Raw genomic sequence first — 12,659 nt, forward strand, 5'->3', positions numbered from 1 at the left:
AGATACCCCAACGCTCACCGCCCTCCTCCAACACCAGAGTGAGATGAAAAACCTCAAAACTGAGAATAAAAACCACTTTCCCGGGGGAAACCCAGAACCAGTTCGATCATCCGAGAATCGTCAGCCAACATCAAAGGTAAAGTGTGGGGAGGTCTGTACTTAGCACGCAGAGCCAAAGGAAGGGGGCATTCAACCAAAATGTGAGCTACTGACTGGAAGGCTCCACAAACACAAAGTGGGGGCGGCTCGTCAAGCAAAAGAAAACCATGGGTCAGCCTGGTATGGCCAATGCGGAGACGACACAGTGTGGTCGAGTCATTTCGGGAGAGGCGAAAGGAAGAACGCCACGGGCCTGCTGTCATCTTAATCGCACGAAGTTTATTAGACAGGGAGGTAGCCTACCAAGAGTTGGCCCATGATTGTGCGAAGTGGGATTTGATGTGCAGCCATAAATCCGCTGCAGGATGGGTTATACAAAACGGGGGATAAGTGACTGCTCCCCCAGCCAAACGATCAGCAAGCTCATTACCTGGGATACCCATATGGCCAGTGACCCAAAGGAAGTCAACGGAACAAGCAGTACGGTGAAGATCAGCGAGATGGTCATGGATGGCAGAGACCAAGGGATGGCCCGAAAAACACCGGTCAATAGCCAGAAGGCCACTCATTGACTCCGTACATAACAAAACGCGGTTGTGTTGGGACTGTTTAATAAAGATAAGGGCCCGGGAAATTGCCATCAATTCCGCAGTAAACACCCCACATGTAGGTGGCAGCAGATGATTTTCCGTTCTAACAGAGGACGTGAAGGCATATCCCACATGATCAGCAGATTTAGAGCCATTGGTGTAAAAACAACAGCATCCCTAAATTCCGATAAAATTCGGCGGAAAAAGGAACGGAACACCATCGGGGGGATGGAATCTTTCGGACCTCGGCGGAGATCCATCCGAATTCGGGGCCGTGGAACTAACCAAGGGGGGTGGGGGGGTGGGGGGGGGGAGGGAGCGTGGAAGACAGGACAAAGGAGGAAGCTGAAAGTCACAGCGAAGAGACGCAAGGCGGAGCCCAACTGGTAAACCCGCCCGAGGGCGGGAATCAGGTGGGCGACATCCATGATCTTGGAACAGGACAGAATAGGAAGGATGAGTGGGAAAGGAACGGACAGCGATTGCATAAGACACCAGAAGCTGGGACCGCCGAACAGGAAGGGTGGGCGGGATCCCAGCTTCGACCAGGAGACTATCAACAGGGCTAGTAGGGAAGGCACCGGTGGCCAAACGGATACCACGATGGTGGACTGGATCCAGCACGTGCAGTGTGGAAGGAGCAGCCGAACCATAAACTTGACAACCATAGTCGAAGCGAGACAGAACTAAAGCACGATAAAGGCGGAGAAGGAGGGAGCGGTCTGCACCCCAAGAGGTGTGGGCAAGGAAGCGAAGAACATTAAGTTTACGGAAACATCCTACCTTCAGAAGTCTGATATGGGGCAGCCAAGTGAGCTTGTTGTCGAAAAGAAGACCCAGGAAACGAAACTTTGGGACCACAGGCAATCGTTGTACATCAAGATAGAGTTCTGGAACAGGGTGAATAGCAGTACGGCGACAGAAGTGGAGAGAATTGAAACCCATGTGGGAAGGTCCATGCAGAGGCACGCCGTATAGCTCCCTGGAGCTGCCGCTCTGCAGAGGCCATCGAAGAGGAACTAACCCAAATGCACAAATCATCCACACACAGGGCAGGGGCGACCAAAGGACCGACAGAGGCCACAAGTCCATCTATAGCGATGAGGAAAAGAAGGACACTCAATACAGAACCCTGTGGGATGCCCGTCTCCTGGGTCCGTGGAGAACTAAAAACAGTACCAACCCGAACCCTAAATGAGCGATGGAACAGGAATTTGTGGATAAAAATCGGGAAGGGCCCCAGAGACCCCACTGATGAAGTGTAAGTAAGATGTGATGGCGCCAAGCCGTGTCATAGGCCTTTCGAAGGTCAAAAAATACTACAACCAAATGGCGGCGCTGGGAAAAAGCCTGCCGAACTGTGGATTCCAAGCGATGTAAATGATCGATCGGAGACCGTCCCTCTAATACTGTTAATGTCTGGGGTGTTTTGTGGCCAGCGGAAGTGTTTACAATCAGAAGACTGTTCCTGGAGCCACTCAGTAGCAATTCTGTACGTTTGCGGTGTCTCATTGTCCTGCTGGAATTGCCCAAGTCCATTGGAATGCACAATGGACGTGAATTGATGCAGCGATCAGACAGAAAGTTTACGTATGTGTCACCTGTCAGAGTCGTATCTAGACGTATCAGGGGTCCCGTATCAATCCAACTGCACAAGCTCCACACCATTACAGAGCCTCCGCCAGCTTGAACAGTCCCCTGCTCACATGCAGGGTCCATGGATTCATGAGGTTGACTCCAACCCGTATACGTTCACCCGCTCGACACAATTTGAAACGAAACTCGTCCGACCAGACAACATATTTCCAGTCATCAACGGTCCAATGTCGGTGTAATCGGGCCAATTCGCGGCGTAAAGCTTTGTGAAGTGCAGTTATCAAGGGTGTACGAGTGGGCCTTCGGCTCCGAAAGCCCATATAGATGATGTTTCGTCGAATGGTTCGCACGCCGACACTTGTTGATGGTGCAGTATTGACGTCTGAAACAATTTGCAGAAGGGTTGCACTTATGTCACGTTGAATGATTCTCTTCAGTCGTCTTTGGTCCCGTTCTTGCAGGATCTTTTTCCGACCGCAGCGATGTCGGAGATTTTATGTTTTACTGGATTCCTGGTGCTCACGGTAGACTGGTGAAATGGTCGTACGGGAAAATCCCCACTTCATCGCTACTTCGGAGGTGCTCTGTTCCATAGCTCGTGCGCTGACTATAACGCTACGTTCAAACTCACTTAAATCTTGATAACATGCCACTGTAGCAGGAGTAACCGGTCAAACAACTGAACCAGACAGTTGTCGTCTTACACAGGCGTTGCCGACCGCAGCGCCATTTTCTGCCTGTTTACATATATCTGTATTTGAATACGCATGCCTGTATCAGTTTCTTTGGCGCTTCAGTGTAGTACATCTACGTATTGGACAACAGAAAAATGACAAAACTGTAAGTACTATTGTATATCGTGGAAACCATGCATACCCTCGCGGAGAATCCCAGCTCCCGAAAAAAAACTGTCTAAATGTAATTTTCTAGATCAAAAAATTGGCAAAGTAATCTGTTTTCCTTGCACAAGTGGGCATTCTTGTAACCAGAAAATTAGGGCATGAAAATTTGGCAACTCATTTAGGAAATAAACACCAGTTACAAAAAGACGAAAACTTTCATCACAAGTATATTTTAAAATAGTACTTTTTCCAAAAAACAAAAACAGTTACTGAAAAAGAGATCGAATGGCTTGCAGATGAGATGTGTTGCTACATTCAGAATTACTTATTAGCTCACTCCAAATTCTTCTTCAATGTTTCCGTGGGACATCTTAAATTATAGATATCTTTCTCTCTAAATTGCTTCCATGTAACATAATTACCCCGTTGTCACCAGTAACTGCTCACATAGCGAGCAATAAAACTTTATTGTTTTCAGCTTAAATACGGAAGTAAGTGTTTTACTCCTATATAAGGCAATGTCCCAATAAATTGACCCACGCGCTCACGTCTCATAGTCCAGCCCAAACCGCGAAGGATAAAAAACTTGAAATTTGGAGAGGCTGTTGATCTTACACTAGACATTTTCGAAGATGGGATTTTTCTAATTCTACCCTTAAGGGGATGAAATAAGGGATCAAATGTTTTTTTTTAATATGTCGCTATTAAGGCAATTTTGAAGCTAGAACTTGGAAAATAGGTCCTTTTTTCTTAGTCAAAAATAAAAAAGACGTATTCCAGAATTTTTGGAAATTTTGGCTCTAAGGCGGTGAAATAGTGAGTGGAAGATATTTTTAAAAAACAAATTATTAAAGAACTACTACAGCATTTTTAAAGCTACATCTACGAAAATTGTTATTTGATTTGTCGATTGGAAATAAAAAGTAGGTCTTTCAGTGTTCTTGGAAATTAAATTCCTAAGGAGGTGAAATAGGGGGGTTAAATGTTTTTATGAAAATATTTAGTCATGAAAGCATTTTTAAAGCTAAACATACGAAAATCTGTATTTCGCTTCTCAGTTATCAAATAAAAAAGATCAATGCTGCTTTATTTTATTTATTTATTTGGAAATTCTGGTCCTAAGGGGGTGAAATAGGAATTGAAAGATTTTACGGAAATATTTCTCAGTGAAAGCATTTTTGCAGCTAAATCTATGAAAATTTGTATTTGGCTTCTAGGTTAGAAATAAAAAAATACTTTCAGTGTTTTCGAAAATTCAACCCCTAAGAGGCTGAAATACGGATGGAAAGTTTTATGAAAATATTTCATTCTGAAAACATTTTTAAAGTTAAATCTATGAAAATTTGTGTTTGCCTTCTCGATTAGAAATAAAAAATATTTGTTCAGTGTTTTTGGAAACCCAGCCCCTAAGGAATGAAATAGGACGTGAAAGTCTTTTATGGAAGTATTTATTTATGGTAGCATTCTTGCAGCTAAAGCTATGAAAATTTGTGTTGGCTTCTGTGTTAGAAATTTTTAAAAAATTCGTCTTTCAGTGTTTTTCGAAATCCAAGCGCTAAATGGGGTGAAATAACGAAGGAAATTTTGTATGCAAATATTTCGTTACATTAAAATATTTTTGAAGCTAAATCTATGAAAACGGACATTTTACTTCTGTGTCAGAAATAAAGAAATATGTGTTAGGCGATGAAAGTTTCCATGGAGATACCATCACAAGAACTAAAAAGACAGGATTAACAAAAACCTCCTACCTCAACAGAAATGCTTTTTGGTCAGAGGTACATCCGAAAAATAACATGCTTCCATGGTCTTAATTAGAGTGAAAAGTATAGAAGGTGTTGCAATTTGTGAAACAAATCAGAGAATGCTATTTGACAGTTACCTCGACAAATCGTATTTGTCAGAATTGCATAGAAAAAGAATCAGCTCTTTAATACATTAATTTTCAGTACGCCTAATACATATTTACAACATTATTTTTGTTGTAATTACGACGGAAGTGTGAGCGAAGCAGCAGGCGCCAAACTAGTGATATAAGTTATATTATTATTATGAATGGAATAAATAACAAGTGGAGGTTCCAGCTTTCTTTGCAGCAGTATCTTAGGACGTATTCAGAGGGAACATTTTCCACAGCAGCTAGAGTGGAGTACTGGTTAATACCGGCTCAGACACAGTAGCCGTGTGTGTATCACCACGGCGCGTTCAGCTTGTGCAAGCCGATCAATACCCAGTTGAGTGGCGCTGAATCAAGCGTAATGGCCGGATTGCATGCCGCGTTAGCCACACGATCCAGCAGCACGATGACAAGCCTTAATTTACACGTAAATTCAAGCACAATTCGAGTAATTATTTTCCTGTTCAATATGACTAATCTTACAGCCAGATAAACACTTTCATTTTGTACATACTTCGAAAGTGTCAATGAAGGACATATCAACCCTCTTCTTTATACCGACGAAATTCCGTGTTTTTTTAGTATAGACAAACTTGAACAGTTAGTGGATGAACTTGAAACAAAAAAAATTCTTAATAGGCTTCAAAGTAAATATCAGCTGCTAAAATAATGTCTAATCAAAAAGAAACTGGTACAAATATATAAAGAAATGACAGAACTAGATTATGGCTACGTTTTTTTTAATGAAAGCAAGGGCTAGATGGACAGGAAATGAAATAAATAGAAGAGTGAATGTGACTTTAGTAAAACAAAGCTTACTATATGTCTGAAAAAGGTCTACGACCATTGTTTGCTGCAAGTTTCGGCTTACAGCAATGAAACAGGAATTTCTGGTAAGAAAAGATTGAAAACCTTAATGGTTGCAAAGTGGGTAGATGACATTATGAAACATACAGGAACCAACGTACAGAGGATAGACAAAATAATGTGAACACCTGTAAATGGTTTATTAATAAGGGCTTGGAGCCCCGTTTGCCCGTAATACAGCTGCGATTCTTCTTGGAATACTAGCGTATATGATTTTATAGTCTTCAGTGGAATGTTATGCCACTCTTCGATCAGAACCTCCTATAACTGATGTAGTGACGAGGAGGCAGAAATCTGCTCCGGAGTCTGTTCTCCAATACAGCCCACAAGTGTTCGATAATGTTTAAGTCCGGGGACTATGCTGGCGAGAGAAGACACTGCAGTTCAGTTGCATGCTCCTCGTAATGCATATGTGCATTCCCTTCACGTGTTTAAGCCAAGTATTAGGCATATTTATACGATCGTCAATGATCAGTAGCAGCCAGGCTACATGTACATTTACAATTAAGTATCAGCAAGGAGCAATAGAGATGAAATCATAGGAGGCAATATTGTGCAACCTTAGTAGGGACAAGATCCGACTATTCGGGGTAAGGATCTTACAATCTGAGACAGTGTTACGAGACAAACTTCCGTCACAATGTCCGCAAACGTGACGACAGATCCGCCTAGCAACGAGCCACTCAAAACGCACGATCGAGTAACCGGGGCGGCTCTAAAAGAACGGTCGCGAGTGCATATTTCAGATGTTAAACAAGATATAAAGTGAAGTTATTAGTTATAAGAACGCCACGTGTCATAGGCAGTGTCTATCATTATGTAAAGTCAGAAAACGGTTTTAATGTGTGTAAAGGGTCGAATAACGGCGTAGTTCAGAGCCGCCATATTGCAAATGCTGATTCTGTGACGTGTGTGACAAAGCAATTTCTGTATTAAAACAAGTATAGTAAAAACGTTGTTGACCATTAACAACTGCCATCCCTAAAAACTCCAATTCAGCAGGATAACCACCTACATGGAACCTCGCGTTCAGCAGGATAACCACCTACATGGAACCTCGCGACTGAGCGCTACTACTGTGCGATGAGGGAATTACCGAAGCAGCAAGACACCAGGTTAGTGATACTGCCCACAGAAGTACTTCCATCTCGCTACAATGCCAGTGAGGGTGTTGTATCCTCATATGACGCTTGTACTGTCCTGGCTGTGTGAATGCTTGCATTATAATCCTGAAGTATGGAATCATTGTTGGGGAACAACATTTGAATTGTAGGGTGCACCTGATCACCTAACATGTTCACATAATCGTGGACTGCAACACGGCCTTTGAGAGTAATGATGGGACCAGCAGAATAGCATGATATGGCTGCCCACACCATCACACTTCCACCTCAATACTTAACCGTTTGAATCAAGCAATCAGGACTCTAGGCTTCTTTTGGCGTTCTACAGAAGTAAACCCGGCCCGACGTTGGAAATAACGAAAGCTTTGACTCGTCGGACCATAGGACTTGTTTCCTCTGATCATAATTTATGCTCCTGACACCATGTTTTAGGATTATTTGCGTTGGTTGTCGTCACTAATGGATTCGGTACAGCAGCTCGTCCATGAATATTCACTTTACGGAGTTCTCGGCAGACAGTGTTGGTAGATACCGGGTCTCGAAGATGGCTATTGAGCTCTGCAGTCACTTTAGCCTCCGTAGTTTTGTATTGTTTTGACACAATTTGTGTTACCATACGACGATCTCTGTCATTTAGTTTTGATTTGTGCCCACCATTACGTTTACACGGTATTGTCTTTCCATGTTTGTGTAGGCTTTCATGACTGTTTAAACAGTTGCTCTTGAAACATTCAATAGGTGGCTATCTTGGTTTCTGGTGCTCCAGCTATTCGGGCCCCTACACTCTGCCCTCATTAGAACTCTGTAAGGTTTTTCATTGCACGTCGACCTCGGCCTCTGAATGCGAATACGTAGTGTGCACTACACGTTGACAACCTGCACTGACGCCTAGTCCGTACTGAATACGCAAAGTCCAGCGCGACACGTGCGTTACCTGCGCTTTTAGCTGTCAAACACAACCATCCCATTACTACCACTGTTCACATTATTTTGCCTAGGCCATGTAGCTGCTTACAGCTGAAGACTGAAACACATGGAAAGTTCTGGAGGAGGTCTCTACGCAGCAGAAAAAAACTTAGGTCAGTGTTTTTGTAATACTTGCCAGAACTGAAGGTTTCTTTATTTTCTTCTATTTCCATACACAAAATTGCAACTTAATCGTATGCAACAAATACTGGCGCCGTATTAGATAAATGTCACAGGATAAAGTGATGTTAATTTTCGTCTTGCTTTATGACATCCAAACCGGTGAGAAAAAGTATATGAAACTAGCAGTACCAGGCACGCATTCCTGTGGCTAAGTAAGGTTAAATGGAAAAGAAAGAAAACAGAAAGCACACGATTCTAATATGTGTGGGAATGGGTTATATGTATGTCCTAATCTCCTTCTCCCCCCTCTCCCCTCTCCCTGTCCATATTCTCCTCCTCTTTGTCCCTCTGTTCCTTCTTCTCCCTCTCTCTCTGCCCATCTTCTCCACCCTCTTCTCTCTCCATCTCCTCCTGCTCCCTCTCTCTGTCCATCTCCTCTTTTCCTCTCTCTATGTCAATTTTCTCCCCTCCTCTCCCTCTGACCCTGAGTCACGTTTATTCTTATTTATTAAGCGTATGTGAAGAATAAAACAAAACAGCACATTCTGGTGTACACAATTTGTTTAAAAATGTACGGAATAAACAATTTTTCTAATAGTTTCAATGCTCCACCGTCGTAGTTACAGCTGCCTGCGAATAAAAAAATTAACAGCAGAGCATTTTTTTCTCACAGTCACTTTTAATGTAAAACTTGTACATTGTTTTTTTAAAAATGTGATTTAAATCTAACGACTTACGAGGTTTTTCCTAGTAATACCTCACTATTGTACATTTTATACATATATTTGTATATTATGTGTATTAAAAATTCGCTTATGGTACATTCTACGAAACATTTATTAGAGCAACGCGTAAAAATCGAAAGAAATCGGTAAAGAACTTTTTGAGATTATTGGTAACAACTTTTCCCATTTACATACTATATGTTTATTTATATATCATATATATTAAAAATAAGTGTAGAAAAACACGTGCACATTCGAATGCAACATTGTGTCGAAATTTGAAGTCAATCGACTGGCTACCTTTAGAGTTACATGCTTACAACAAATTCAGGCTGAATTTTTATATAGATATATAAATATGGCAGAGACAAATTATTGTGCTGAATCTTTGGTGTAGCACTCATATATTGCAGGACCACAGACATAATTCAACTTCTCTTAGAGCATCGTATTTTGAATACTATTTAATTGCGACGCTACCGTGCCAAGCACCATTTCTGGGTGATAAATCCGCAAGAAATAACTTGAGCGCTATCGAGTTTGCAATGAAAACTTGGAAAATGTTGATCTAAACTGTTGGGCTATCTACTGTTCATGATTTGTTTACTATCAATAAGATAATTAGTGTCATTTCTTGGTTTCTTCGTTTAGTCCTGATGTTTTTCATTAAAGCACTGTGTCTAACGCGAAGTCGCTGTCAACTCCAAAAGTGACTTACTTATCCTGAAAAAAAAATTAGTTTTTTGTGTCTTCTAGTTCTATATCCATTTCATCTAGACCTTTTCTGACCATGTACTATTTATGTTTTCATTTTCTACTCAAAGATGTTGAGGATATGTTCCGTCCATTCGGAATCATTCATTCTTCTTACGTGGACATAAAACCGAAATCTGGGTTTCAGCATAGTGTCCATAAAATTCTGAAATTTATAATATATTTCTTGTATTGATTTTCTTAAAATTAAAACGCCATTTTACAATTCGGGCCCAGTACATTGTGTTATATCTTTCTCCCTTTTCACTTTAATTCCGGCGACAAGCATTCATATAGATAGACTCATTTCGTGACATACTTGAAATGACGAATATTTTTCACTTTAATTCCGGTGACAAGCATTCATATAGATAGACTCATTTCGTGACATACTTGAAATGACGAATATTTGTACTTGTGAAAAAACATTTTTTGTTGTAAATGTTTCGCATGGTTTGGACTGCTGTTTCATGTTTTCTAGTTCTTTCTTCCAAAGTTTTTTTTTAAAGTAGCTCTTTGGCTGTAACCCATTCACCAAGATATTTAAAACTGATCACATATGTAATCGTACCATATCTGCTGCAGACCTGAACTGGTTCGTCCTCAATATTTGATATTACCACAGATTTTTTTCAAATTTTTATTTTAAACCAGTTATTTTGCTACTACTTTCAGGACATTAATTTGTTCTATTGCTGATTCAAAATATTCTATCGCTATGGTGTATCATCCAACACAGATAAACAGGTTACATCCACAGCAGTTTTCTTAATTTCAGTCGTTATGGATATGAATAGAGTCTGAAATTTTTAATTCCTTGCGCCATTCATGTATTATTTTTTTGCAACACACAGTTGTGCAATACTGGATAGGGATCATGTCCTTGTACAACTCCTACTGTTATTTCAAAGCGTTTACAGAACCATCCTTGAAATTTTATTTTGCATCTTGTGCTAGTCAGGACTGCTCTTAGATTCTCTTGTAATTTTTAGTCAGATCCCATTTCTGCCAGCATGTTATGTAGCACTTCATGTTCTACAGGATCATAATGCAACATGATTCGTTTTTGCTTTTTAATTTCTTTCTTTTTTTAATTTAAGCTTTACCTTTTACCAGGACAATAAATGTAATGTCACTCTTTGTTTTCTTACTTTCTACATTCTTATTTAGTTTTAGCTTTCCTTTTGTTTTACTGCAATGATTATTAAACGAAACTGCAATTGCCGAGTGGCCAGTCGCATCTGTACACTCATGTGATGTACCTACACCCACGTAACGCGATATATGTGCTATTTCTCTACCGAAACAAATCAATATAGCATCATATTGACGCTGCAGTCTGTGACTTATAATTAAACGTTCAACGATTTTTAATTTAGAAAATTATTAACTATTATCTGAACCTAACTGAATTAAAGGAACCGTATTGTTCCAAAGCTTTTAGCAGGTCCTAGGTTGGGTTGGTCTCTAAAAATTTACACTCTTACTGCACCCCTTACTTTAGTCATTGTTCAAATGACTTCAAGGCATTGGGTAAACTGAAGAACTTCTACTCAACTCTAGGTCGAGAATTAGTACAACCTTATCTTGTGTCTTTTACATCTGAGAACATACTATTATGTACGAAATGGTGGCCAATCCTGAAGATACGAAATTAAGGGTTGTCTTTGAATCTTTTTTCAAACTCATTAATAGAATTTAACTTGAAGTTTTACTGTTTTTCCTTTGGTGAAAAAAATCAATCAAGCATGCACAATATTTATCACATTTGCAAACTGAGAGAAATGTACCATTTGTTAATTATACTGTTTTACCTCCAATTTCCATAACTTTAATATTGAACAAACCATGAGCTATAGGATAGTGAGCATTCAAGTAAGAATGTGAAGCTTTTACTTATTTTTAAGCTTTGACTTTTCCTGTTACTGTTCAGAACCAGAACAATTGCAATATGCAAATAATAATTTCTCTATTTTTTCTGTGAGCTGAATGAATTGCATGATCGCTTCTGTTAAGAAACGTTAATGTGACTGCATGGACATTTAAACTGCACTTAACAGTCTTAAATCAACAACTTAACATTGCAAAACAATACAGGACAAAAGAAATGATACGTTTTTAAGGTAATATTAACACATTATTATTCACTTACACTGGGAGTAGAAATAATAACACCTTCAGCCACAAATTTTTCATATTTTATTGAATAACACAATGCATCCTGGGGCCTATGTGGTCATCATCAGGTAAAAATCTTTTTAATAAATTATTTACTCCTGCTCCTGAGTGAGGTGATGTATGTTTCTCTTATCAGACGATTAGACGTTATATTTAGAAATCTGTGGGCTAAATAACACAAAACAGGTTTTTCATCATGTCCATAGTACTGAAGTGTCTGGTCATATGCTGCCTCATGCAGTGACAGACCCATACTCTCATGAAACTCAGAATTATATGCTGCCACAGTGTATGGAACAGCATATTCCAGTCGTTATGAAGGCTATTTAGATAACAGCTTAACATCTCCCAAATTGTTGGATGAACTTGCTCTGATTTCCCATTTCCTTGCAGGTGTTGTGCTGTCACAGCACAGGAAACAGCATATTCCAATTGTTGTGATGACTGTTTACATAATAACATAATTAGTGCCATCATCCATAATCAACATTTTCGGAACACCGAATTTCAATAACCAAATATTTACCTGATTTTGAATAACCAATATTCCCACATACCATCACAAACGATCAGTTATTGTCAGGCACAGCAATTTCCTGCTGGATTTTGTCCTAAGGGGCCTAAAATGTCCGTACCAATCATTTCAAATGGATTACTAGTCTCTGGTAACTTCTTCAGCAGACTACATTGATAGCTCAGCTCAAACTGCTGAACATAAGGTCCACAGTTCTTCACATACTGTTCCACATCCTGCTAATGTGTTCACCAGGAGTATTGTTTGGTTGTATGTGATTCTGTGGTTCTTTGATCCTCATGACTTTCTAACATGTGATTATGTGCCTTTCACCATACTTCCTCTCATAGCATAGACAGAATCACAACACTTAGTCTAGTTTTGT

Source organism: Schistocerca nitens, chromosome 7 (assembly GCF_023898315.1).
Source record: "Schistocerca nitens isolate TAMUIC-IGC-003100 chromosome 7, iqSchNite1.1, whole genome shotgun sequence".
Taxonomy (NCBI): domain Eukaryota; kingdom Metazoa; phylum Arthropoda; class Insecta; order Orthoptera; family Acrididae; genus Schistocerca; species Schistocerca nitens.